The 27,077-nt window shown below is 34.9% G+C and overlaps 1 protein-coding gene and 1 pseudogene across 17 annotated transcripts in view; both read left to right on the forward strand.

Annotated features, from left to right (window-relative positions):
• ROBO2 (roundabout guidance receptor 2) overlaps positions 1-27,077 on the forward strand; it is a 1,669,704-nt gene that overhangs the window by 557,530 nt on the left and 1,085,097 nt on the right. The window lies entirely within an intron of this gene.
• Positions 17,423-18,200, forward strand: LOC116879654 (annotated as a pseudogene).

Consider the following 27,077-nt stretch of genomic DNA (forward strand, 5'->3'; position numbering starts at 1 on the left):
GGAGGGCCTCATCTAATCAGTCAAAAGTCTTAAGAGAAAAACCTGGGTTCCCTCAAAGGGGAAGGAGTTCTTTGACTACATTCCAACTCAAGACTCTGATATCAATGCCTACAAGAATTCCCAGCCTGTTGGCCTTCCTTGCAGATGATTCTTACTTGCCAACCCCTACAGTCATTTGAGCCAATTCCTTAAATAAATCACAGGTTTCTCTCTCTCTCTCTCTCTCTCTCTCACTGTGTGTGTGTGTGTGTGTGAGAGAGAGAGAGAGAGAGAGAGACTGTCTGTCTGTGTTACTGGTTCTGTTTCTCTGGAGAACTCTGATTGATACACCCTTTGTTTACTTACATATTGTCTAGCTCCTCTATTTGAAGATAAACTCAAGAAGGAAGAAGTTTTCAGTATTTTATTCACAACTGTGAATATAAATTTGAAAAAGCCTTGGTGCATATTTGCCAAATATATTATTAATGAATCAATGACTAAGCACAAGAGTTTAGAAATATTATAATTATTTAGAATGAACATTTTTTTCTACCAGACATTAAAATTCATTTATGGGAAATGGTAAAGTTTCCTTTCTTTATTATAGCTAAATAATATCTCATTATATATACTCATATGAATATCTACACCACATTTTCTTTATCCTGCCATTTGTAACAACATGGATGATACGGGAGCAGGTTACGCTAAGTGAAAAAAGCCAGACAGAGAAATTCAAATACTGAATGACCTCAATTTTATGTGAACTCTCAAATAAATAAATATAGTTGAACGTAGAAACCGAGAGTAGAATAGTGGTTTCCAAGACCTGGGGAATCAAGGAAATGGGGGAGATGTTAGTCAAAGGGTACATACATTCCATTATAAGATGAATGGTTCTGAGAATCTAGTGTACAGCATGTTGATTATAGTTAATAATATTGTATTGTATATCTGAAATTTGCTAAGAGAGTAAATCTTAAATGTTCTCACCACAGAAAAAGAATGGTAACTATGTGGGGTAATGGAAGTATTAATTGATTGTGGCACCTCATCTCACAATATATACATATGTCAAATCATCATATTGTATATTTTAACTGCATAACAGTGTTGTCAGTTATATCTCAATAAAGCTGGAAAAATAACTAATATAAATAAATTATTAATAAAGAAGATACACTTGTAATCAAGCATACATCTGTTTCCCATTAAATGCTAGTACCTTTAGGAATTAAAAAGATTGTATCATTTCTGTGAATGGTACTTCTATTCACCCCATCCACTTCTACTTACCCAGTTTAACTTTCTGCCATTCAAAGGTCTACCTAGGTTTTACTTCTGACCATCACCTGGAATTCCAAAGTGAATCACCTCCTCGTCCTTATTGGACAGCTGATGGTTAGTATCTGGGCTGCGGAAGCAAGCACATGGAAGGCTGATGTCACAAAAGCCACACAATCCTTTATTGTCATTGCCCTCAATTTCCTTCCATATAAGGCTCTGTGAGTAATGCCCTTTACTGAAAAGTAGGAAAATTTATGGTATAGGAGAAAAAAAACACTTAAATAGGTATGCTAAGTATGCCTGTTCTTAGAGTCTAAAGAAAATGGGAGAAGAAAAGAGATCTCCTTCATAGGAGTCCCATTCTTGACAGCTCTCAGTGCTAAGTTTGCTTCTCAAGCCTGATGTCCAGTCCTTTACCTCTTCATTGGCTGAAAAATGCACTCCACCTTCTACTTCTAATCAATCTGCCTCCTGCTCATATATTTCTTAACTCTCAGCAGTACATTTCTCAAGGCCTAAATTACTCATTTTTTAAAAAAATCATTACAGAAAAGACATCAGCTATAGGTTTTGAACATCACAATCAGTCTCCTTTGAGATCTCTTCACCAGTTTGAAATGGATATGTACCTTGCTCATTCTTCCTGCATCCTTATGGGTAACTCTTAGGGTAACTATTGGGGTAACTTGTGGGTAACTATTAGTCCAAAAGTGAAAGGGGCCAGAATTAACAAATGTTTATTTACAAGCACACTTGCACATTAGCAGTCCTTTCAAAGAGTATATATTCAAACAATTTCCTAAAATCAACATCATCCAAAAATCTACCCCCCCAGATCCACAATGAAGACAGAATTTTTAATTACTTTGTAGACTCTCAATTCTTTTTTACTATGGAGCTCAGCCCAGCCCAAGTGTCTACTGATCTATAAATAAACAAGACCTTTTGCTAAACCTTGTAAAAAACAGAGATAGAATATTCTTACCTACTCAAAGACCTGGCTAAAAGTTTGGAAACTTTCGGTATAGAAGTGAGAGTCAAATACTCCTGCACTGGGGGGAAAAAATCATTTAAACACTAGACTGGGGGACAGAACAGGAAACATGGTTAATTTTGGAGAAAAATATGGAAAACACTATATGGCTATGTAAGGATAACTGTAAGGTGATTCTTGAGGATCCAATTACCTCAGAGACAACAGGAGTGACCCTGTAAAACAAAATCAGCACCAAGGTTCCTGCTTTCCTATAAAGTGTAAATTCCTGCACAGAAGAGGGAGATGGGGGGACTGCATTAATTTTGTTCTTCACAAAGAGAATCACATTAATTTTGAGTGAGAGAGTGACAGCTCTGGAAAGCTCTGTGCGTGATTCAAAAATCTTGAGATCAAAGGTAATTTTTTTCCCAAAAGGTAATTTTTATTTTTATTAAAGTCAGTTCTAGAAGATAAAGTTGAGAATTGGATATCTTTGTATGGAGATTTTATGATTCAAAATTTTCTTAATTTTGAACAAGGAAATAATAAAAATAGTATGAATTCTTAATAAAATGGTAGCAATCCAGAATAGTTTTTCATAAAAGAAATACTGTTTTTTAGGGGCTCTAAGTCACCCCCTGACTTGTACTATAAACAGCAGCTTCCAGGCTGAGTCATGACTCTAGCAGGCCTGGCTGGACACCACAGGGAGGGTTGGGACACATATTTGTCATAAGACTCATAACTTACCTGCAAAATTTCAGAATGAGTGTTAAAAATAAAAGCTATTATTGCACTTATGTGTAAATTGTTCACTCTAGTTTTATGTACAGAATCATTTAATTCTTATTTTAAACTAGATTTTATCAATTTGAAAAGTAAGTTTAATTTGGACAGAATTGTGAACTACTTCTCTTAAAGTTCTGTTAAAGTTTTGGGGACATGACTTGATTTTCTTTACATTTTATAGAAATATGTCAACTGTTAGTCTTTTAAAGGGTGAATCAGACTCTCCTACATATAATAATTGAACTAAAATATTTCAATACTGATAAATTTCAGAACATTATCCCAGTCTGCTACTGCAGAAAATAAAAGAGATAAGAAGAATCAAAGTCAAAAAGGGCCCCAACACAAGAGAATTTATTAATACCATACTACATTTCTGACACGTCTAACCATTCATTCATTCTTCTACTCAACAGGTAGTGTTAAGTGTCCAGTATGTGCCAGGCACTGTTCTTGGCACATGGGATAGTTGTGGACAATACAGCCCTGAAGTTAAGTCTGTTACAATCTTTTAATTTTGAATCAAGTCACTTAGCTGATAAATGACAGAGCTAGACATTCAACCCACCCAAGTCTCTCTAGAATTCAGAACCTATATATTTTTTTCTTCATCCTAAACTATATTTCCTCTTAAGGAGTGGAAAATATTTAATTATGAAATCTCAAATATATGTTTTAAATGTAGGGCTATAATTTTTCCAATGTTTTATGTCTGTAGGGCATTAAAGAGGAGCTATGTATATTTAGGGGGGAGATATGGCTTATGTCTATCCTATGTGTCCCCAGTTTTTGACACAGTAATTTTTATAACCGTAGAAATGACTTCTGAATGATACACACTGTTTGACTTGTTGTGGCTTTTATCTTTCATAACCACAAAGAAGAGGATGTTATTTTTATAGTTTCTGGAAGGAACTAGAAATGAAATTTCCACTATTGTGGAATTAATTAAAAGTTAGCCTTCAAAATGAATCATTTTGCCACTGAGAACACTTTTAAAATATATTCTCATAATCTTCACTATAATTCAGAGTAAGTATTTGAACATTTACAATAATAAATACAGGGTTTCTTAAAAGCATACATTATACAGTAATAATTTAAAAATGTTCATGACATGTTTTATCATGATGAAATATATAATATATCAGGCTTTATGAGGACAATGCAGAGAGACAGCCCAGAATCATGAAGGTAGAAGTGACGATGATTTCCTTCTACCTTAATAGCTTTAATTGCAGGATACAATAGAATATAGCTGCTCCTCTCTTCAAAGTCCAATTTCATTGTCTGTCTATAAACTGTCAACACCATCTCTGCTGTTTGACTGTTATGTCACCCAACCCTTTTCCACCTGAACAAATTTGTGGCAATCTGCACCAAATGCTCCTTTTCCTCTGCTCTGAAGTGTAAATTCCCTGTGCATTACTGAATTAGGAAGAGTTTTAGCTTTATTGGCATAAGCTTATTTACTGTGATAAATGTAATAAGTAAATATAAATAAAATAAAAGCTAACAATTAGAATTGACATTTTACTTAGGGAAAAAATCAGATATGCTTTATATATTTCAAAAATGGAAGTGTTGTGATGTTTGAGTAAGACAAGAAATTCCATGTGAAGATAACTAAAAAGAGAAGCAGAACATTTTTTGGAAAGGTATAGAGGAGTTCTAAACAATGACAACAAAGTGAATTAAACCAACCAATGAAAAATGGCAAACTTAGCCATAGATGATTGAGCACGGTATATTCTCTAAGTTTCCCTAAAAATGTTAGCTTTCAAATAATTCACTTAATACATCTAGCTTTTGTTACTTTTTTTCTTTTCCTGTTCAAATGCATCATGAGAATCATTAATGTCAATAACCGAAGTTAAGCTATAATTTATGTTTCTCCCACAAAATGAATGATCATGATTTGCCATGATGTATAAGCAGAACATTTCTTATATCATTCTTTCTCTTTGTCTGATAATTTGGCAAATGTCAGTGATTTCAATTATGGATAGAATAGTAAGTAATGAAAATATGCATAGCATAAATATTTTGCATTAGGTGTTTTGCTACTGAGGACACTTTATAAGTATCTGTAAAACAATATTTGATAGTGCTTACAGTGTTCGCTATATAACTGAGCACTTGCATGAGTACACTAGTTCTTTGGCAGAAAAATAAACTGTGACTTGATAAGAGATGTAAACAAGAATTAGTTTAAAATGTGAGAGAAAATGATGCAGAAAGGAATGGCTACCACCTAATGATCAAAGACCTATGAGACCCATTAGCCCAATCCACTCTAATTTAAAAGTGACAGTTCTAGAAGATTGAAATCTGGTAGCCATAATTTATCATCACTTCTGATTATTTCCTTCACTAAATGTTCATCAATAAGTTTAGAACATACTGTTTAAATTGTGAAATTTTGTTAGTGCAGGCCTAGCTACTAACATGGCTATTGATGATAGCCTTTATTTTAGGGTACCAGGAGTAGTATTGTTTCATGTTTCATCATTAACCTGAAAGATGGAAAACCACACATTATTATGTTTGCAGCTGACACTGAGTTTTATCTTTGTATGTGGCAAATGGAAAGGGATGGGGAAATAGGATAAATAATGACTCAGGAGTAGGGAAAGAGGAAATTGGAGACAAGAATCAGGTTTGAAATACAGTGTGATGAAAGATTTGAGAATTAGTTTTGGTAAATGTAATCAGTGATCTTTTCCTAGATTATAACTAACTGCCTCAAACAATCTGATGTTTGAATCAGTTAAACAGAGCACAACCGGCGATTTGGTCTTTTGGCACAACGCAGCACATGTGAGTTAGATTTTTTGGAAGAACAAGACGAAAATAATCTGCTCTTTCCTCAACAAGAAGTTCCAGAATCCATGGCCTTTCTAACTACTATCTCTGCTTAGCAATACGTAACTTTTATGAGGCTCTTAAAGATAGTTCAACATTTTTCACTACAGAAGTTTTGTATTTTTTTTTTAAGATTTTATTTATTTATTTGACAGACAGAGATCACAAGTAGGCAGAGAGGCTGGCAGAAAGAGAGGAGGAAGTAGGCTCCCTGCTGAGCAGAGAGCCTGATGTGGGGCTCAATCCCAGGACTTTGGGATCATGACCTGAGCCGAAGGCAGAGGCTTTAACCCACTGAGCCATCCAGGTGCCCCACTACAGAAGTTTTTGAATATCACATTAAAAGGTTGTTAGTATGCGTTGTGGAATGAATTGTGTCTCCTAAAAGGATATGTTGAAGTCTTAACCCCTGATACCTGTAAATGCGACCTTCTTCAGAAATAGGTCTTTGAGGATATAATCCAGTTAACAAGAGATCATACAGGGGTAGAGTAGACACTAAATCCAATATATCTGCTGTCCTTATAAGAAGAGTAGAAGAAATGCAAATAGAGAAATGAAGAAAAGACCATGTGATGACAGGAGAGAGAGATTGGAGTCATGTATCTACAAGCTAAACCTAAAGATTGCCAGCAACCACCAGAAACTAGGAGGAAGCAAGGAAAGACCCTTCCCTAGAGGCTTCAGAAAAAACATGGCCCTGTCAAGACCTTGAGTTCATAGTTCTACCCTCCGCCCCTAATGGTACTTTTGTTACGACAGCCTTAGGAATCAATTCAGTATGTCATCCATAAGAGAAAGACCTAAGAAAATGCTTTCTGCCCCGTCAATGTAAGTGAAAAGTTATACTTTTTATATTATATATTTGTAGGTGACCTGTGGGTTATTAAAGTCACAGAGACCAAAATTCCCTTTTGAAAAGCATTGAGGAAGACCCTGCAATAGGCTACATGGAAATAATGACTTGTGTGTATGTGAGCACATCCATTCCTTACTGGCATCCCTGCCATCTTGCTAAAACTTAGTTCTGCTGGTATCTCTGTGTGGCTCAGCAGCCCCTGCTGACTTCCTTTTGCTTACAAAGAGTACTTCCATTCTTCACAGATGCCTGTTCCAGATCTAACTTCTTTCTAGTATTCTAGTCTAGTGTTGTGCTTTGCCCAAGTAGCATCTGTGTGCCAGCTACCCTAGATTATGTAATTCTTCAACAGATCCTATACTTCTTCTGTTTCTGGATTTTAATTAATGCTCTTTCTTCTCTTCTCTAGCAACCAAAACCCTATCCTAGTCATTCAACGTCTAACTCAAAAGCAGTTTTCCCTCATGAAGACTTTCACAGTCCTCATCACTGTATTTTTTCTTCCATCCCTATTCCCATCATGCTTTGTACCTCCATTAAAACATTTAATAAAATATTCTTGATTTATAGTTATTCTATGCATGCCTTTTACTATAATTTTTAAAGGTAAGATGGGCTTTATGATATTACTTTACAAACCCTAAATTAAAAAACACTGGCTATCTGAAAACAGTTTAACATGGAAAAATGTTATTTGTTCCACAAAAGGCTTGAGAAATGGAGCAGCATGCATCCCTGTTCAAGAAGTTATGATCAGTGGTTAATAAACATGTGAATGAATAAATAATTGAAAGAGGAATTTATGTAAAACTGAATGCATAGGTTCTTTGTAATATTATCTAAAAGTAGGGATTTGGCTGATTTGTTTTAATTTTTGGTAATCTTGGTCAAGATCGTCCTAGTAAAATTTATGATATTAAGGTTTATAAACTTTTTAAAAAGATACGAACTTCACATTTGAGTCTCTGGTATCAGGGAAATATTAATGACAATTTTTAACAAATAATGTAGATTATTTGTTTGAGATGAAACTTTGGGTTGTATGTTTCCATTACTTTTACTGATTAATAAATTAACAAATGACAACAAACACCATAAAAAAATTGTGAGAAGTGCATCAAGTAGTGGTAAGTGTTTTATATGAGAAGAGAGAATTATTTTCATAGAAATAGAATTTCATTTCAAGTCCCATGAAGATTATTGGTTTTAAATGTCTGGGAAATCTAAATACAAATAGTACAATGAGTGTGTTGTTCATAAAATTGGTTTTGATTTTGTTATTTTAAGATTACCCTCGCTGTATAACTATTGCTACTTTACTAAATATGAGTTTATATGAGTTTTTTGTAAGAAAAAAACCACATTTATTAATAAAATAATATATTAATTGATTTTCAAAGAAGAGTCCAGTGTTGGGAGACAAAAAATGTTAAATCTAATACTTGCAAGAACTGAAAGCAGATGTGCCCTTTATGGAGAATTTCTTTTCATTCTATTAGAATGGAATCTTCTTTTTTATGGACCCAGCCATAAAAGAGCATAGTAATAATAATAGCAACTAACACTTAAATAGCACTTAATACACGTCAGGCACTATTTTAAGTGTTTTGCACACATTAATTTATGTAATCCTCACAATGACCCTATAAGACAAGTTCTGTTATTACTTATATTTCATAAAAGGAGAAAGTTACTTACTTAGTAGTATAGTAACCCACCAAGGTCACATACCTAGTATGTGGTAGAAACAGATTTTGAGCATGGGTCTACAATGCATTCCCTAAACCATTCTCCAGAGCTCTTTGGTTTTAGAAGGGCAACTCCCTAATCTCTCCCTTTCATAAGAATTCAAAGTTGTGGCCACGCATATCTTTTAATCCTTCAATAGCACATAGCTTTCCAAAAGGAACAATTTACAAATGGTTGTATAGTGGACACTCCCTGGCTGTCTTTTTCTTCATGCATGTATATATGTATCACTTAATAGGATGACATCAGAAATAAAGGTCATGTTATTATGTAGCCACAGTAGGGCTCCAAAATTTCTACACATTTTAAAGAAATGTGTGAGTTTCAGTTAAAGTAAAGTGCATACATTTGCTCACAAACTTGTCATTGTCAGTTTTGGTTACTTCTAATTCTCTAAAGATCTTGAACATGTTACCTCTAAGATGCTCATTTTTAATATTGCTCTAAATGTACTAGTGTGACAATAAATTATAATGAAACTAATTGGAACTAGATCCAAATCCAAATCTATCATTAATTATTTATGTGAACATTGGTAATTTTCTTTCCTTAATTGAGGTTTTCTTATTTGTAAAATAGAGATATATATCTATTTTGGAGCTATTCCAAAAAACATTAAAAATAAATACATAATACATTTCTTGAAACAATCTGGAGCTATTCAAAATCCTATTATTATTTCTCCTTTCCTCATTTGGATGACAATGGAAATTTGTTTGCTTTACTAATGAAAAATTGTTGAGAAATTTAAGAAACATCAGCTGATAAGTGAAATATGCTTATCTATGCTTTAAAAATATTTGAATGATCATTAATCTATTTAATTTTAAAAAGTTGGTGTGGGGAGATGTGAATATGAACAAGCTTTAGTGTTTCTATTAAAGGTCTATTTTGAAGTCATATACAATGCCCACATAGTGAATTGGATTTTTGTTTTATTTTGTGTCTGCCTCTAATGAGATTAATATTAGAAAGTCACCTTTGTTATCCTTAGAGAAAAGTTGCCTTTGTAGATTAAGAGTAGGTTTTCTTGAAAAAGAGAGGGTAGGCTGAAATATCATCCTAGGGTTCCTGGTAGAACAGGAGTGGTAGAACATTCAGTGGTAGATAGCTCTTCTTTCTGAGAAAAGAGGTTCAGTCATATCCATTCTGTTTCAAGGATTTGCAGAAAAATTTTACCTGTCCCCTGATGTAGGGGAACCAGGGGAAAAGAAAGAGGCAGAGATTCAGTGGACACCAGACCTGGTTCTAGCACTCCAAGGTGGCAGCTTGACTTTGGATGATTGCTATGGGTCTCAAATAAATATTATTATGCAGTTCCAGCATTCCAAGCAAAAGGATGACCTTGGCCAAGCTTTCACAAAGAAAAGAGTTCATCCTTATTCAATGGGAGAGAGAGCATGCTCTCATAGCATCCGAAGAAAGAATTAGCTATGGATAGAAAATAGAACAAGTAACATTCAGCCTAACAATTGCTGCTGGGGGCAATGGAATGCACAGTTTGTGTTTGTTTGTTTGTTTGTTTGTTTGTTATTCTAGCAAAGCCCAAGTAACTATTTGTCATAAATACCTGTGTGTGGATTTCAGAATTCATGTTCAGCGAATATTCATTTAGTGTTTAATAATGTGCTAACCCTTGTTCTATGTTTGAAGATTAAAGACACAAAACAAAATGTTGTATCATGAATAGTATGATGTAGGAGAATAAGAAAACCAATAAACATAGAGATCTATAACATAGTTTAAATTAGGGATAATGCTACAAGGAAAAATAAAGCCTGACAAATGAGTTGAGAGTAATGGTACTACCACTTTAGAAAGGATGATCATGGAAGGTCCCTGACAGTCTGACCAGTAACTAGGAGTAGTTCATAAATCCTTGGAAGATATTATAAGGACTATGATGCCAAGAGAGACTGAAAGCACATGATGGGAGTCTTTAACTTCTCTTTGAACTCTGTACAACTCTTGTATTTTCCATCCTCAAATTGTGTTCCTCAAAATGAAGTACAAACATTCAAGTTATGAATTATTTAAAATGGGAAAACTAGAGTAATTAAATATAGATCAAATATCTGAATATAATTATATATGTCATGAAGCAAATTTGCTTAATTATTTAATTTCAACTTTATAGCTCTCATTGACTTTTAATATATATATATTTTTAATTCACAAAATTTCAAAATGTAAAAAAGAAAAAAAATGTAGAGATTAGTGTAAAGAACTCCATGTATCCATTACTCAGCTTAAGTAACTATCAGACTGTGCAAATCTTATTTTACCTGTAACCCTACCTACCATACCTCTAATCTCAGGTAATGTTGAAACAATTTCTAGATGTCACACCATTTCATTCTTAAAAATTTCAGAATATAAGAACTTTGTGAAACATAGTCATAATATCATTAAGACTCCTAAAAGTATTTACAACCATTTCTTAATGTCATGAAATCCTAATGTTCAAATTTCTTTAAGTGTCTCATAAATGTTTCATTAGAATTGATTTATTTGAATCTGTATCTAAGGTTTATTCATCATATTCTTTTGATATTTCACTTTTTGCAAAAATCTATCAGTCACCCCTCCCTTTTTGTAAAAATTGCTATTTATTTGTTCATAAAATTGTCTTACTTGTCTTATTATTCCCCACACACTAGGTTTTGATCATTTCATCCTCATGTATAATTTAACATGTTTCTTTGTTTCCTATATTAAAAAAAAAAAACAAAAACAAAAAACAAAAACCAGAACTGGGAGTTACATCTAGAAGTTTGAGCAGATGTTGTTTAAGACTTTCTCCCAGTTTTGTAGTCCTCAGTCACAGACACTCTCCCCTATAGCCCACCTTTGTGCTCCTGTGAAGCTCTTTCCTCACTTCCTTGACCTTAGGCATCATGTAAGATGCAATCCCAAGCTTATGAATAAACCGGTACAATTCTCAGAAGCAGCTGAGAATTGTCAGTCATTCATGTAGGTCTCCCGGAAAACCCAGTACTTGTGCTTCATTAATCCATCAAGATAGTCTTCATTTTCCTAACCTGTACGAATTTGGAAAATATTATTTATAAAAATGGTAGAAATAAAGATACTGAATAAATATATTGTTGAAGAAATGTTGTTATGGCCTTTTAATCTTTATTATTAAAAAATCATGATAATTGTTGTTGATGCCTTTGGGGGGTTCATTTTATCCTTTTAAAGTCTTATTTCTTTTTCTGTAACTTCACATAAAGCTCTTCTGAATGTCAGTTTTTCCTGAGCTCTTACCCTCAATTCAGTTTCTCCAGCCCATAGATTGACTTAAGGACTATATTCTCCATGACTGGAACATTTAAAAATTTGTTTTGGCTTATTACTGGGAAAGCCCAGAAGATTGATGACTATCAGAATGGACTATTAACCTTCCTTTTCTCTCTCTTCCACAGTGTTCTTTAATGACACCTGCTAACTATTGACAGTGCAGATCAGCCCTTAGTTTGAGACACACATAAATGAGAGGTGTTATTGTTTTGCATTTTTCCCTAAGAAAATGATCAGGGTAAAAGAACCTAAATTCAACATTTTTTTTCTCCTAATAGCTTGTTCGCTTCTAGCTGATTTCAGAACTGCCCTTTCACTGTGCTGTCCTCTCTCTCTGACCTTCTGTTCCACACTAATGAACCTGGTAGTAGCTAATCTTTGTTCTGTGATAGCAGCTATTTCTAATCTGGAATGTTCAAATTAGCAGTTTTCCTTAACTTGTGTCTAATTATAGTTATTTTTTTAACCTGATTTCAAATGTGGTTTCTTCAAATCCTTTTGCTTTCCCCTTCTGTGACTTTCTATTGCTCAGCAATCTTTGCAATTCAACACAGTATTTGGATAAAAGGGAAAAATTGATGGTTTAAGTTAATTTGATTTGTTTCCATATTTGGGGAGTGATTTGTAACTTTAAGAAGTTGGGCTTATTATTTTATTCTTAAATATATTTCCTTGTTTCCAAACTATCACCAAACAAAACAAGCAAGCAAAAACCTGGATATTGGAAGCTTTAAACTTACCCAACCAAATGTGTACACATCATTTTTGCTCTCTGTTATATTCATTTGCATATAAAGCCTAAGCTTTTCTTTTCTCCTTTAGATAACAATAGCTAAAATATTTATTACACATCTATTCTGTGTCAGAAACTGTATCATATATTAAGAATACAGTGAAAGAGAAACAAGTTTTATCCTTTATATTGTGGACTCTATGAAGAGTTAATGACTGAATGGGTCAGCTACTCTCTGTCAAGTGCTCATTGCTATTTCTTTTGCAGTGAACACAATTTGTTCCAACTGTCACTTGTAGAAAAACTAAGAGGTCTTCAAAGCGACCTGTGCAGTTTTTTATTACTCATTTATGTCCAGTTTCCTCTCAATTTCATTTACAGGTTTTATATTTGCTGGTGGCATGTGGTACTAAGAACTCTAAGGCATTTAAGCATTTAAGAAAGTGAAAAGCAAGGGGGAAAAAAAGCATAAAACAGAAAGTCAGAGGTGAAAAGCTAGATTTAGACACCTGATAGATGTAGGTTTATTTGTAGGTTTCTCTGCAATATACTTGAAACTTTAATAGGATTATATGCCTAAGAGTCAGAATTTTATTCTATGCAGTTTACATAAAGGGAGGAGTGGATATTTTATAATCTAGATTTGGGCTGATAATGTTGCTTTTTACTAAGAATTGTAACTGGGACTTGGTCAGCACCAAAGCTGAAAAGGCTCTTTTGCCACTCTGCCAGATGCCCCCAAAGTGTCCTATTCTCCCCTCCACCCTCTATGCCGACACCCATCATTGCTCACACCAAGAATGAATCTATGCAGGTGCAGAGAATGAGTTTACTCCCTCTTTGACTTTCCCCAGATTTGGAAACCCTCCGCAAAAATTGCATTAACAAATTTGAAGCTCAAAATGTAACCCAAAACACATTCTTATATTCACTTGCAGATTTCCTTCCATTACTGGAGAGGCAGCAACAATAAAGTGATGTGACATATTCTATTTTTTTTTTCAATATTACATTTTGTTAGTAGACCGTGAACTTGGCTGTAACTCCACTTTAAAATTTATCAGTGTTCTTGTCCACACTCTCTTTTCTTCTCTCACCCCCCACCCAAACCATTCTAGTGAAACAAATCTCCAGAGAATCATAAAGTCATAGAAAATTAAACTAGAAAAAACCTGAGAGATCTTTTCTTTTTCCTTTATTTTAGAGATGAAACTGAGGCTCAATTTTCTATAATTTGACAGGCATTATGGCCTAAAAATAGTATTCAAAAGAATTATAAATATTATTAGAAGGAGAACTTCCTAGGCAGAATGATATTCTGGAATGGTCTGCAAGTCCTCTGGGTAATTAGGCAGATGACTTATTGCTTAATCTCTAAGCAATCTCTAAGTCAAGTTCAGGTTTTCTCTCCTTACTTTAGAAGTAAATGTTGCTCAAAGGGACAGTGAGTTTTTTACACAGTTAAGAAACAGACATGGGAAATACCAGACCACTTTCAGCAAGGTTATGTTTAACCTTTAGATGAGAAATAGGTCTACTTACATGGTATTTTATAATCTCATATGATTTTCTCCAATTTATCTGTAATAAAACATGTACATAGTGTGATTGGCAAGTATGGTGTTTTTTGAATAAGCATGGGTACGTGTAAAAAAAATATATATGTATATATTTAAATGTTTTATCTGTATGCACACACATGTATAAATATGTTTAAAGAACGCATTTGCTCATTGGGTGAATTCCACCATATTCTAACAATATAGTTGCCTATTTAGAAATTTGCGGCAAGGGTGGGGATTAGCAGTAACTAAAAGGAAGAGAGAAAAGTAAAGGGATATCAGTTTGTTAAATCTTTACCATGGGTCAGGCATCAGACCACCAGTTTTTATGAATATCTTTATCAATCCTCCCAGTAGCAGGTTGATGTTTATAGGTTGATGTTTCTTCATCTCAGGAATAAAAAAAGATGAGGCTTCAGGGAGTTTAAATGGCTCTCCCTTGGTTACATACATGGCAAGTGGTAGAGTATGAATTCCTGCTCAAATCTAATTGGCAGCAAAGAAAAACAGCTAAAGGTAACATGGCATTTACTATTCATAAGTATTTTACATATTTTTTTACATACATTGATCCATTTTATCATCATAGAAGCCAATGGGATTGATATTATCATTCCCATTTTATAGATAGGAAAAATCAGGGTGCCTGGCTTCACTCTATACTTAAGAGTCTCGTGCTCTACCGACTGAGGTAGCCGGGCGCTTCACTCTATACTTAAATTCACTTATCTACACTGCTGTCCAAAGTGGAGACCCTGTTCCTTTCATCATGGTCAAATTTCTGAAAATGCTTTGAGGCACAAAAGCAGCAACAATCACATATCTTTGGAGTAGGAGACCTTAATTTCATCTGGTTCCAGGAATTAGGCTAGATAGCTGTCAAATAATTCTGAACACCTATGAACTCAACCAGAGATCTAAGAAAATAATAGCTGCAACTCTACAAGTAGAAAAGCAACTATTTTCTGCAAGAATCACAAGATGGAAAAACTCAACCTCAAAAAAGAGAACAAGATGGTGCCTGGGTGGCTCAGTCGGATTAAGCATTGGCCTTCAGCTCAGGTTGTGATCCCAGGGTCTTGGGATCGAGTCCCCCTCTCCCTCTGCCTCTCTCTCTGTCTCTGTCTCTCATGAATAACTGAGAAAGTCTTGAAAAAGAGAGAGAGAGAGAGAACAAGAGGCTATAGTGATTGCCAGGGACCAAATCAATATAGATAAAAGTAAGATGTCAGAACTGGAGTTTAGAATAATTATTATAAAGACACTAGCTGGGCCTGGAAAAAAGTATAGAAGACACTCAGGAATCCTTTCCTGGAGAAATAAAAGAAGTAAAATCTAATCAATTCAAAATAAAAAAAAAGCTATTAATGAGATGTAATAAAAATGGAGGTTCTAACTGCTAGGATAAATGAGACAGAAGAGAGAATTAGTGGTATAGATGACAAAATGATGAAGAATAAAGAACCCGAGAAAAAGAGAGATAAATAACTACTGTATCGTGAGGGGAGAACTTGAGAGATAAATGATACCATAAAGCAAAATAATATTAGAATAATTGGGATCCCAGAAGGAGAGAGAGAGAGAGAGGAAAGGTATATTGAGCAAATTATAATGGAAAACTTCCCTAATCTGGTGAAGGAAGACTCTTTCAAGTCCTGGAGACACAGAAAACACTTCTCAAAGGCAATAAAAATAGGTCAACATCCCAACATATAATACTGAAACTTGCAAAACACAGAGACAAAGAGAAAATCCTGAAAGCAGCTCTGGACAAGGGGTCCATAACCTACAAGGTTAGAAATATTAGACCCACAGCAGTCTAATCCACAAAGACCTGGCAGGCTAGAAAAGACTAGCATGATATATTCAGAGTGCTAAATGAGAAAAATATTCAGGCAAGAATATTTTATTCAGCTAGGATTTCATTCAGAATAGAAGGAGAACTAAAAAGCTTCCAGGACAAACAAAAACTAAAAGAATTTGTGATCACTAAACCAGCTCTACAAGAAATATGAAAAGGATTCCTTTAAGTGAAGAGAGTAACACAGACCAGAAAGCAACAGAGACAATATAAACAGTGACTTTACAGGTAATAGAGTGGCACTAAATTCATATCTTTCAGTAGTTACTCTGAATGTAAATGAGCTAAATGCCCCAATCAAAAGATACAGAATATCATCTTGGATACAAAAGCAAGACCCATTGATATACTGTCTGCAAGAGACTCATTTTAGACCCAAAGACACCTCCAGATTGAAAGTGAGGTTGTGGAAAACCATTTATTGTTCTAATGGACATCAAAAAAAGGCTGGGGTGGCAATCCTTATATGAGACAAATTAGATTTTAAACCAAAGACTGTAAGAGATGAGAAAGAATAGCATATCATAATTAAAGAGTCTATCCAACAAGATATAATAATTATAAATATTTATGCCCCTAATATGGGTGCAGCCAATTATATAAACCAATTAATAATAAAATTAAAGAAACATATCAATAGTAATACAATAATAGTCAGGGACTTTAACAACCCACTCACTGCACTGGACAGAACGTCTAAGCAGAAGATCAACAATGAAACAAAGGCTTTGAATGACACACTGGACCAGATGAACTTGACAGATATATTCAGAGCATTCCATCCTGAAGCAACAAAATACACATTCTTCTCAAGTGCACATGAAACATTCTCCATAGTAGATCACATACCAGGTCACAAATCAGGTCTCAACTGGTGCCAAAAGACTGGGATCATTCCTTGAATATTTTCAGACCACAATATTTTGAAACTGTAATTCAGTCACAAGGGGAAATTTGGAAAGAAATCAAATACATGGAGGCTAAAGAGCATCCTACTAAAGAATGAATGGGTCAGCCATGAAATTAAAGAATAATTGAAAAAAAAATCATGGAAACAAATGAAAATGAAAACACAATAGTTTAAAACCTTTGGGATGCAGTGGAGGCAGTCCTAAGAAAGAAGTGTATAACAATACAAGTCTTTCTCAAGAAACAAAAAAGTTCTCAAATACACAACCTGACCTTATATCTAAAGTAGCTGGAGAAAGAAGAGCAAATAAAGACTAAACCCAGGAGGAGAAAAGAATTAATAAATATTAGAGCAGAAATCAATGAATGAGAAACCAAAAGAACAGTATAATGGATCCATGAAACTAGGAGCTGGTTCTCTGAGAGAATTAATAAGATCGATAAACCCCTAGCCAGACTTATCAAAAAGAAAAGAGAAAGGGTAATGAGATGAAGACAGAACCAAACCAGGCACAGGTAGTGGATGCAGTCCCAGCGAGAGCTGAAGATGTCAGTGAACATATACTCAACATCAGTCACCAGTGATAACCTAAGTCTATATGACATGCTGGCCTGGATCAACGAGTCTCTGTAACTGAATCTGATGAAGATCGAACAGTTGTGCTCAGGGGCTGTCCATTGTCAGTTTATGGACATGCTGTTCTATGGCTTCATTGCCTTGAAGAAAGTGAAATTCCAGGATGAGCTAGAACATGAATATATCCAGAACTTCAAAATACAAGCAGGTTTTAAGAGAATGCATGTTGACAAAATAATTCCTGTGGACAAATTAGTGAAAGGAAAGTTTCAGGACAATTTTGAATTTGTTCAGTGATTCAAGAAGTTTATTGATGCAAACTATGATGCAAAAGATTATGACCCTGTAGTTGCCAGACAAGGTCAAGAAACCACAGTGGCTCCCGCCCTTGTTGCTCCAGCTCTGAACAAACTGAAGAAACCTCTCAGCTCTTGCAGTGAGCTCCCCAGAGGCACAGAACCACTGCAACCCCTAAGGCTAGCCCAGATGTGGCACAAGAGAATCCTGGTGTGGGCAACGGGGATGATAAAGCAGCTGAATCGATGCAGCAGGTCAACATATGGAAACATACCATCAAGACCCGGAGAAAGAAAGAGATTTCTACTTTGAGAAGCTAAGGAACATTGAACTGATTTGCCGGGAAAACAACCCTGCATTTCAGAGGACTGTGGGCATTCTCTATGCCACACATGAAGTCTTTTTGGTACCTGATTAAAGGCGCCCACAGGAGGAACAAGAAAACTATTAACAGCTGGGGCCAGCAGAGCAGCATCTGAATTCTTCACTCCAAATCATGTGCTTAAGCGTAAAATATCCCCTTTTATTATTCTTAGAGGACCCACTGGTTTCTTTTCATAAGCAAACAGTACTCTTCTTAAAGTGCAATTTGCAGAAGTTTCATCCCTTTTCCAGTGAGTTTGAGTTAGGAACTTTTGCACTGTAGCAAAGCAGTATTAACATTTAGTTGGGTCACCTAGAGAACAAAGAGGCTGACCATAGGCTCACTGTGTGGACCTTGGTAACACTGATTTCTGGAGAAGGAGTTTTTATGGAATACACTGAGGTGGGGACCTTAGTAGAGAAATGTACAGACAGATTTGAATTTTAAGCTAATATGAAATCTTGGCAGAGAATGTTTTAATAAATAAATGCCTTAAGAGTATTTAAAATTAAAAAAAGAGAGAGAGAAAGGAGCCAAATAAATAAAATCAGGAATGAAAGAGGAGAGATCACAACCAACACCAAAGAAATACAATCAATTATAAGAACATATTATGAACAACTATATGCCAGCAAATTAGGCAGTCTGGAAGAAATGGATGCATTACTGGAAACTTATAAATGACTAAAACTGAAACAGAAAGAAATAGAAAACCTGAAGAGACGAGTAATGAGCAAGGAAATTGAAGCAGTAATTAAAAAAATCTCCCAAGAAACAAGAGTCCACGGCCAGATGGCTTCCCAGCAGAATTCTACCAAACATTTAAAGAAGAATGAAAACCTATTCTTTTGAAGCTATTTCAATAGAAAATAGAAATGGAAACTTCCAAACTCTTTATATGAGGCCAGCATTATCTTCATCCCCAAACCAGACAAAGACTTCACCAAAAAGAATTACAGACCAATATCGCTGATGAACATGGATGCCAAAATTCTCACCAATATACTAGCCAATAGGATCCAAGAGCACATTAAAAGGATTAGTCACTACAACCAAGTGAGATTTACTCCTGGGCTGCAAGGGTGGTTCAATATCCACAAATCAATCAATGTAATATACTACATTAATAAAAGAAAAGACAAGAACCATATGATCCTCTCAATCAATGCAGAAGAAGCATATGACAAAGTACAGCATCCTTTCTTTATTAAAACTCTTCACAGTGTAAGGAAAGAGGGTGAATACCTCAATATCATCAAAGCCATCTATGAAAAACCCACAGTGAATATCATTCTCAATGGGGAAAAACTGAGAGCTTTTCCCCCAAGGTCAGGAGCATGTCAGGGATGTCCACTATCACCACTATTGTTCAATATTGTACTAGAAGTCCTAGCCTGAGCAATCAGACAGTAAGAAGACATTAAAGGCATCCGAATTGGCAAAGAAGTCAAACTCTCACTCTTTGCAGATAACATGGTACTTTATGTCAGAACACCCAGAAGACTCCACCTCCAAATTGCTAGAACTCATGTGGGAACTTAGCAAAGTGGCAGGATATAAAATCAATGCACAGAAATCACTTGGCATTTCTATATAGTAACAATGAGACAAAAGAAAGAGAAATTAAGAAGTCTATCCTATTTACAACTGCACCAAACCCCATAAGATGTCTAGGAATAAACCTAACCAAAGAGACAGAGCAACTGTACTCAAAAAACTATTAAACACTCATGAAAAAAATTGAGGAAGACACACAAAAAAATGGAAAAACATTCCATGATTGGAAGAGGAAATATTGTTAAAAAGTCTATGCTACCCAAAGAAATCTACACATTCAATTCAATCCCTGTCAAAATACCATCGACTTTTTCACAGAGCTGGGATAAATAATCCTAAAATTTGTATGGAACCAGAAAAGACCCTGAATACCCAAAGGAATGTTGAAAAAGAAAACCAGAGCTGGTGGCATCACAATTCCAGACTTCAAGCTCTATTACAAAGCTGTAATCATCAAGACAGTATGGTACTAGCCCAAAAACAGACACACAGAGCAATGGAATGGAATAGAGAACCCAGAAATGGACCCTTAACTCTGTGTTCAACTTATCTTCAAGAGAGTAGGAAAAATATTCAATGGAAAAAAGACAATCGCTTCAACAAATGGTGTTGGGAAAACTGGACAGCCACATGCAGAAGAATAAAACTGGACCATTTCCTGATACCGTACACAAAAGTAGACTCAAATGAATGAAATACCTAACTGTGAGACAGGAGTACATCAAAACCCTAGAGAGAACACAGACAGCAACCTCTGTAACCTCTGCTGCAGCAACTTCTTCCTAAACATCTTCGCAAGACAAGGGAAACAAAGGCGGAAATGAACTATTGGGACTTCATCAAGATAAAACGCTTTTGTACAGCAAAGGAAACAGTGACAGAACCAAAAGACAACCAACAGAATGGGAGAATATATTTGCAAATATATTTATCAGATAAAGGACTAGTATCCAAAATCTGTAAAGAGCTTATCAAACGCAACACTCGAAGAACAATAATCTAATCAAAATGGGCAGAAGACATGAACAGACATTTCTCCAAAGAAGACATACAAATCACCAATAGACTCATGAAAAAATGTTAAACATCACTCAGCATCAGGGAAATACAAATCAAAACCACAATGAGATACTACCTCACACCAGTCAGAATGGCTAAAATTAACAATGGCTAAAATTAACAAGATGTTGGTGAGGATGTGGAGAAAGGGGAACCCTCTTACACTGCTGGTGGAATGTAAGCTGGTGCAGCTACTCTGGAAAACAGTATGGAGGTTCCTTAAAAAGTTGAAAATAGAGCTACCCTATGACCCAGAAATTGCACTACTGGATATTTACTCCAAAGATACAAATGTTGTCTGATGTTTATAGCGGCAATGACCACAATAGCTGAACTATGGAAAGAACACAGATGGCCATCGACAGATTAATGGATAAAGAAGAGGTGATATATATATATATATATATATATATATATATATATATATATAATGGAATACTACTCAGCCATCACAAAAAACAAAATCTTGCCATTTGCAATGAAGTCGATGGAACTAGAGTTACTATGCTAAACAAAATAAGTCAATCAGAGAAAGACAATTATATGATCTCACTCATATGTGGAGTTTAAGAAACAAAACAGGGGATCATAGAGGAAGAAAGGGAAAAATGAAACAAGATGAAACCAGAGAGGAAGATAAACCATAAGAGACTCTTAATCATAGGAAATAAACAGGGTTGCTGGAGGTGAGGGGATGCGGGGGATGGGAGTAACTGGATGATGGACATTGAGGAGAGCATGTGATGTAATGAGCAGTGGGTATTACATAAGACTGATGAATCACTAAACTCTGAAACCTCTGAAACTAATAATACATTATATGCCAATTAACTGAATTTAACTAAGAATAAAAATGAATTAAAAATAAAATAAACATTTCATTAAAAGTAAAAAATTAACCAATCATAAAAATGTTAAATTAAAAAAAAATAACAATCACATATCCTGTCAACATATAGAACTGAGCCCAAATAGGCTAATGCCTAAATGGTTATATGCAACCTACATGTATTTTGTTCTGCCATGGCAAATACCCTGAATATTTGCCTGAAATGGGAAATAGTTTTATGGAGAGAGGTAAGAAAGTACTATGTTCATATTACTTCTCATTTTAGATTAACCTGGATCAGTCCTACTCTTTCCCAATGTTTCTGACCCACTGGTGCTCTTAACAAGATCAATACAACTTGAACAGAGGAGGGAGAATCGAGGAACTTATGTCCCCCACATAAGTTGATCAGCCCCAAAGCTCAAGAACAAATTCAGAGCACCCACGCATCAGTCAAACAGGGAAATTCTATTCCTTTGTAATCATAATATATATACATCTTTAGTCCCTGTCCCTGTCAGGTGACAAGATACAAACCAGAAATATTTGGTTCCCTGTCTCTAGTGAAGGTTGGTTCTGATCAACTGGTAATAAACCGGATCATTGATCACCTGATCAACTGTTAATAAACTGGGTTAGTGATGACCAGCCCATCAGAAGGATTTGGTATTATAATGATAAATAGGTTGGAGTAGTAGAGAGAATATTGGATTGAAAAGCAAGGATGCTAACATTTACTGAGTTTTATAACTGGAAAGAATCTTAAGAGTCATCTAGGCTAACTTTTAATTTTATTGTGGAGGAAAACCACAATATTATGATCATATATTAGTTGAGGCCTAATCTACTGAGGGACCTTAGAGATGAATTCTCACCTTTTCATGTAAAACTGCTTTTTTCATGTGAAACTCAAACAATCCTGAGAAAAACCTGTGTATCACATGATGCTAACAGCCCACATTTTTAAAGAAACAAACCCAACTATTTTTTTTAAATTAACAAATAATATATTTGTTTCAGGGGTACAGGTCTGTGATTCATCAGTCTTACACAATTCACAGCACTAACCATAGCAAATACTCTCCCTATGTCCATAACCCAGCTATCCCATTCCTCCAACCCCCCTCCACTCCAGCAACCCTCAGTTTGTTTCCTGAGATTAAGAGTCACTTATGGTTTGTCTCCTTTCTGGTTTCATCTTGTTTCATTTTTCCCCTCCCTTCTCCTATGATCCTCTGTCTTGTTTCTCAAATTCCTCGTATCAGTGAGATCATATGATAATTGTCTTTCTCTGACTTATTTTGTTCAGCATAATACCCTCTAGTTTCACCCACATCATTGCAAATGGCAAATTTAGGGTTTTTTAATGGCTGCATAATATTCCATTAAAATCCCACACGTTCTAAGAAGGGGTCTTTCTGATTTTTAGATTAAGGGTTCAGTCTGTAAACTTTCAGATCTGGACTACTCTATTTCTTTGATAAGGTGAGTCTCCACTGTACTGTGCAAAACATCACGTTCCATTCCGTCTTTTTTTCTTTTTAGTAGACAGGAACAGGGGAAGCAAGGCTTTGAAACAGACATATGTGAATCCAAACTGGAAAATTTTACCAACTTACCAGTGCTGTATCTTGGGTAAGATAAATTTCTCAAACTCTGAGATCCTCAAATTTTCACTGGGAAAGCAGCAATATTAATGCCTACATTTGGGCACTGTTTTGAGGGTTATGATAAAGTATCTATAGACAAGCACCATATTCAGCACATAATAAATCCTGGAGAGATGATAATTCAACATATGCATTTTCTCTTTTTCCTTGCCTTCTTTGGCTGCATTTCTCATTTGTCATTGATCTTTAAAAGCATCTCATCTTTCTTTTTTCTCACTCTGCCCCTTCTGCTTGTGCTCTTTTACTGTCTGTCCCATAAATAGGTAAATAAATAAATAAATAAATCTTTCTTTCAAAATCTCATATTTCTGTACTTACACCATTTTATATAAGGCCACTATAAATTTGGTACAACTCATTTAAAAAATTTTATTTATAGAGTAGGAAAAGTGATCAATGTTTATAGGGGAATTGTCAATATAATTTGCTCTTACTTTGACTATATTTGCATCTGTATGTGGCTTTGAAATTAGCTGTTTGGACTGAAGGGATCAATTTAGTATTTTAAAAAGTTAACTTGATTTTCTTTTTTCTTTTTGAGGAATTTTCTCAATTCCTTATCTGTATTGAAGAAATTGACCAGTTTTGTCATAATGCAGACACTAAGAATGGCATTTTACATTGTGGATTGTATGCAAAAAATGTTTTTCTGTCTGTATCAGGTATGTTTCTAGGTCTTTCCTCACCTCCAGCAGTTGCTGTGTGCTCAGGGTATGTAAAACCATTTCAGTATTGGCCCAAGTACAACATGGGGTAATTAGAGAAATAAATCTATTCTCCCCAACTCATTGTGTGTATTCAAGAGCCAAATGGAATTTTTTTTTTTTTTGTAACCACCTAGTGGTTTGGAATTATTCACACCACTGCTTATTTCCTAATTCCAACTGTTGACCCATGTGTCTATACTTTCTGTTTCTCTGTTATTTAATAAAATATATCTGACCAGAAAGGAGAATCAAGGCAATATTTGTAAAAATTGAATTAATTCGAAAAGTGAAATTTCAAGTTTAAAAAACATAATCAGATAAACTATTTTCTTGTTTATTAAAGATTTCCAAGTGTACAGAAAGTTACTCAGTATTTTCATGGGCAGGAGTAAAAAGCAAAATGTCACTCTAATACCAATAACCCAAAGGAAACTATATGTTTAGACAAATAATTTAATTCCATAATATATTGAACTATGATTCTACTGAATGTTCCATCTCCCATTTTGCCAGGGCAATTCATTCCCCTGAATACTATGCTACTTATTAGCATAAGTAGAACTAGTGAATTGCAAGAATTGATTATCAGGTGATGTCTTTTTCTTGCCACAAATTCCTCTCCTCTTTTTATTCTGACCCAAATTGAATTAGATGATTTCCAATGAAGACTACAGGCTAAATCCCCATTACTTTCCTCTGTTAGAAAATAGAATTACATCTGAGATGCCAAATCCTAGATTTGGGGGTGGGGCTTCATCTTGATTTCTCTTATGTAATTCTGTCTCTGTATCTCTTTTTATTCTGGATCTAGCCTATAGCTAGTGTTACCAATGGAATATTTTGGCCTCCTTTTGATTTATAGAAGATCAACTGTAAGCACACTAGATTCTGCTAGATTCTTCAGGATTCTGGGAGATAATATTACACTGATTATACCATAATGGCATCCTGGCTGCATGCACACACGTGCTCACGCGCGCGCGCGCGCGCGCGCGTGTGTGTGTGTGTGTGTGTGTGTAACATGCCTTTCTAAAGAAGGAGAAGACAATGATCAATAATTTTATTTCTATAGATGATTCTTGATGACAGCCAATTGCTTATAGCTTAATGTCCAGGCTTTCAAAATACTTTTCCCACTTTATTTTCAATTTTATCTCTTTCCCCCCAATCTTCTATTAATTAAACACTCCTTAAATGTTCTGCCTTTTTCTTTTGTTTCTTCTGAGAATATCCTCTAAGGGGATTGAACTGTTTGATTTAGAGATGAGGAAACAGTGCTAGAGAAAGTCAATGACTGGCTCATTCACACTGAGTTTGTACCAGTTACCGGCCATCTTCATAGCGGCATCTCCAGCCTCTGTGATCTAAATCATGTCTCCTCTATAGAGCTCCACCACTTAGGTCCTCCATTCTCCAGCACACTATCTATTCCCATGTGGCTTCCAGAGTCTTTCACCATCTCACCCTGTTTTCTCTCCTTGATGCTTTGTCTAAGTTATTTATTTTTAAATCTGTTTTCTGGTGGTGGGAAGAAAGTTCCTTTTGAGTAACCATCTAACAGAGGGGTTAATGACCTTAGTGAGAAATGCTGGCAATGCTAAGTAGATCATACTGTAGTGGTCAGTAAAGAAGCTGAAATATAAGATGGATGATTACAATGTTGACATGTAGTATAGGAAAACAAACAAACAAACAAACAGTCATATAGCAAAAGAAATATCATCAGAAGCAAAGTGGTTTATCAGAATGAAGCAGTCTGAAAACATTGACTCCAAGCCTGTGAGTGAGGAGAGAAAATTGTTAGTGACTTTGTTATGTATATGTGTTTGTTTTCACATGCCAGGCAAAAATCTCAGAAAAATCTGAGGGGAATGAAAAATTATGGCCAGTTTTAAAGTCTTGTTTTTAAAAGGTAAACAACAAAAAGAAATTTCAGAAAATGGTCATAAAGAATGACAATGGAACCAGTGAATTTATATATAAACCATCTTTATGTTTAGTATGATTTGGCCACAGGAGACGATGAAGATCTACATATATTTGAAAAACAAAACAAAGCAAAACAAAACAGAGTGTGCAAAGTATCCTGTATTTGGAAACAGACACTTAGGAAGAGTGACACAATTATTTTTCAAAGGGAACACAGATTAAATGTCATGGAGACTACCCTAATGCTGTAAAAGTGGGGTTGCTGAAATGAAAAATAGCCACGGTGGGTATTTGACACATGCCCTATGGGTCACTTGAAACTAGATGTATTGACAAATTAGAAAGTCCGTTACAGATAATGAATGATTTAAGGTGAGGATGACAATTTTTAAGCACCTAGATACTTGCCATAACTATTTGTGCTAACCTCCAAATGCCTATAATTTAAAGATTATGGGATGCTTTTCAATGAAATTAGATGATTTCAATTGGTTAAGACTGTTATTTATCTACAATGAGTGGGTTTTTCTTATCCTGATGCTAGGTTAGTTGGTTTATGATCCATTAAAATAATGTGTGTATTGAAGATTATAGGCTGTCACCCAATTGTTTTCATTATTTATGACATGTCATTTGCCTCAGTTTTAAAATGATAGCACTTTGAAATGTGCTGGGCTTTCCAGCAGAAAGTTTTTTTTTTTTGTTTGTTTGTTTGTTTGTTTGTTTTTGAAAACCTATGAACTTTTTATTTCTAACAAATTAGTAAAATCAAATAAATCAACTTGATTTCTACTATTCTAATTCCGTTTAGTTAGGGACCCATGTAAATCAATTTATAATGAGTCAACAAGAGAATTTGAAGAAGAAAAAAAGAGTCTGGAAGACAGAACTATATCTAATAACAGATACTAAGATGTAAATATGAACTATTCTTTTGTTTTTAAAAGTCTGTCTTTCTCTGCTAGACTCTAAACCCCTTAAGGGCAGCAAGATCATTTACCTCTTTTTTAATGCCCAGTACTAACACATAGGAGGCATTCAGTAAATGAGTAAAAGGAAAAGGAGAGGGAGAGAGAGGTATTTTGGAAAGAAACAAAAATACTTAAAATGGCCATTGTTAAAAAATTCAGTTTTTCCATATATGATAAGGTGAAAGAGAATCTTCATGGTTTTCAAATATATTTCTTCTAAATAGTTCAAAAAATAATTTGTG

This window comes from Lontra canadensis, unplaced genomic scaffold (genome assembly GCF_010015895.1).
Source record: "Lontra canadensis isolate GAN:19392208 unplaced genomic scaffold, GSC_riverotter_1.0 scaffold62, whole genome shotgun sequence".
NCBI classification, from domain to species: Eukaryota; Metazoa; Chordata; class Mammalia; order Carnivora; family Mustelidae; genus Lontra; species Lontra canadensis.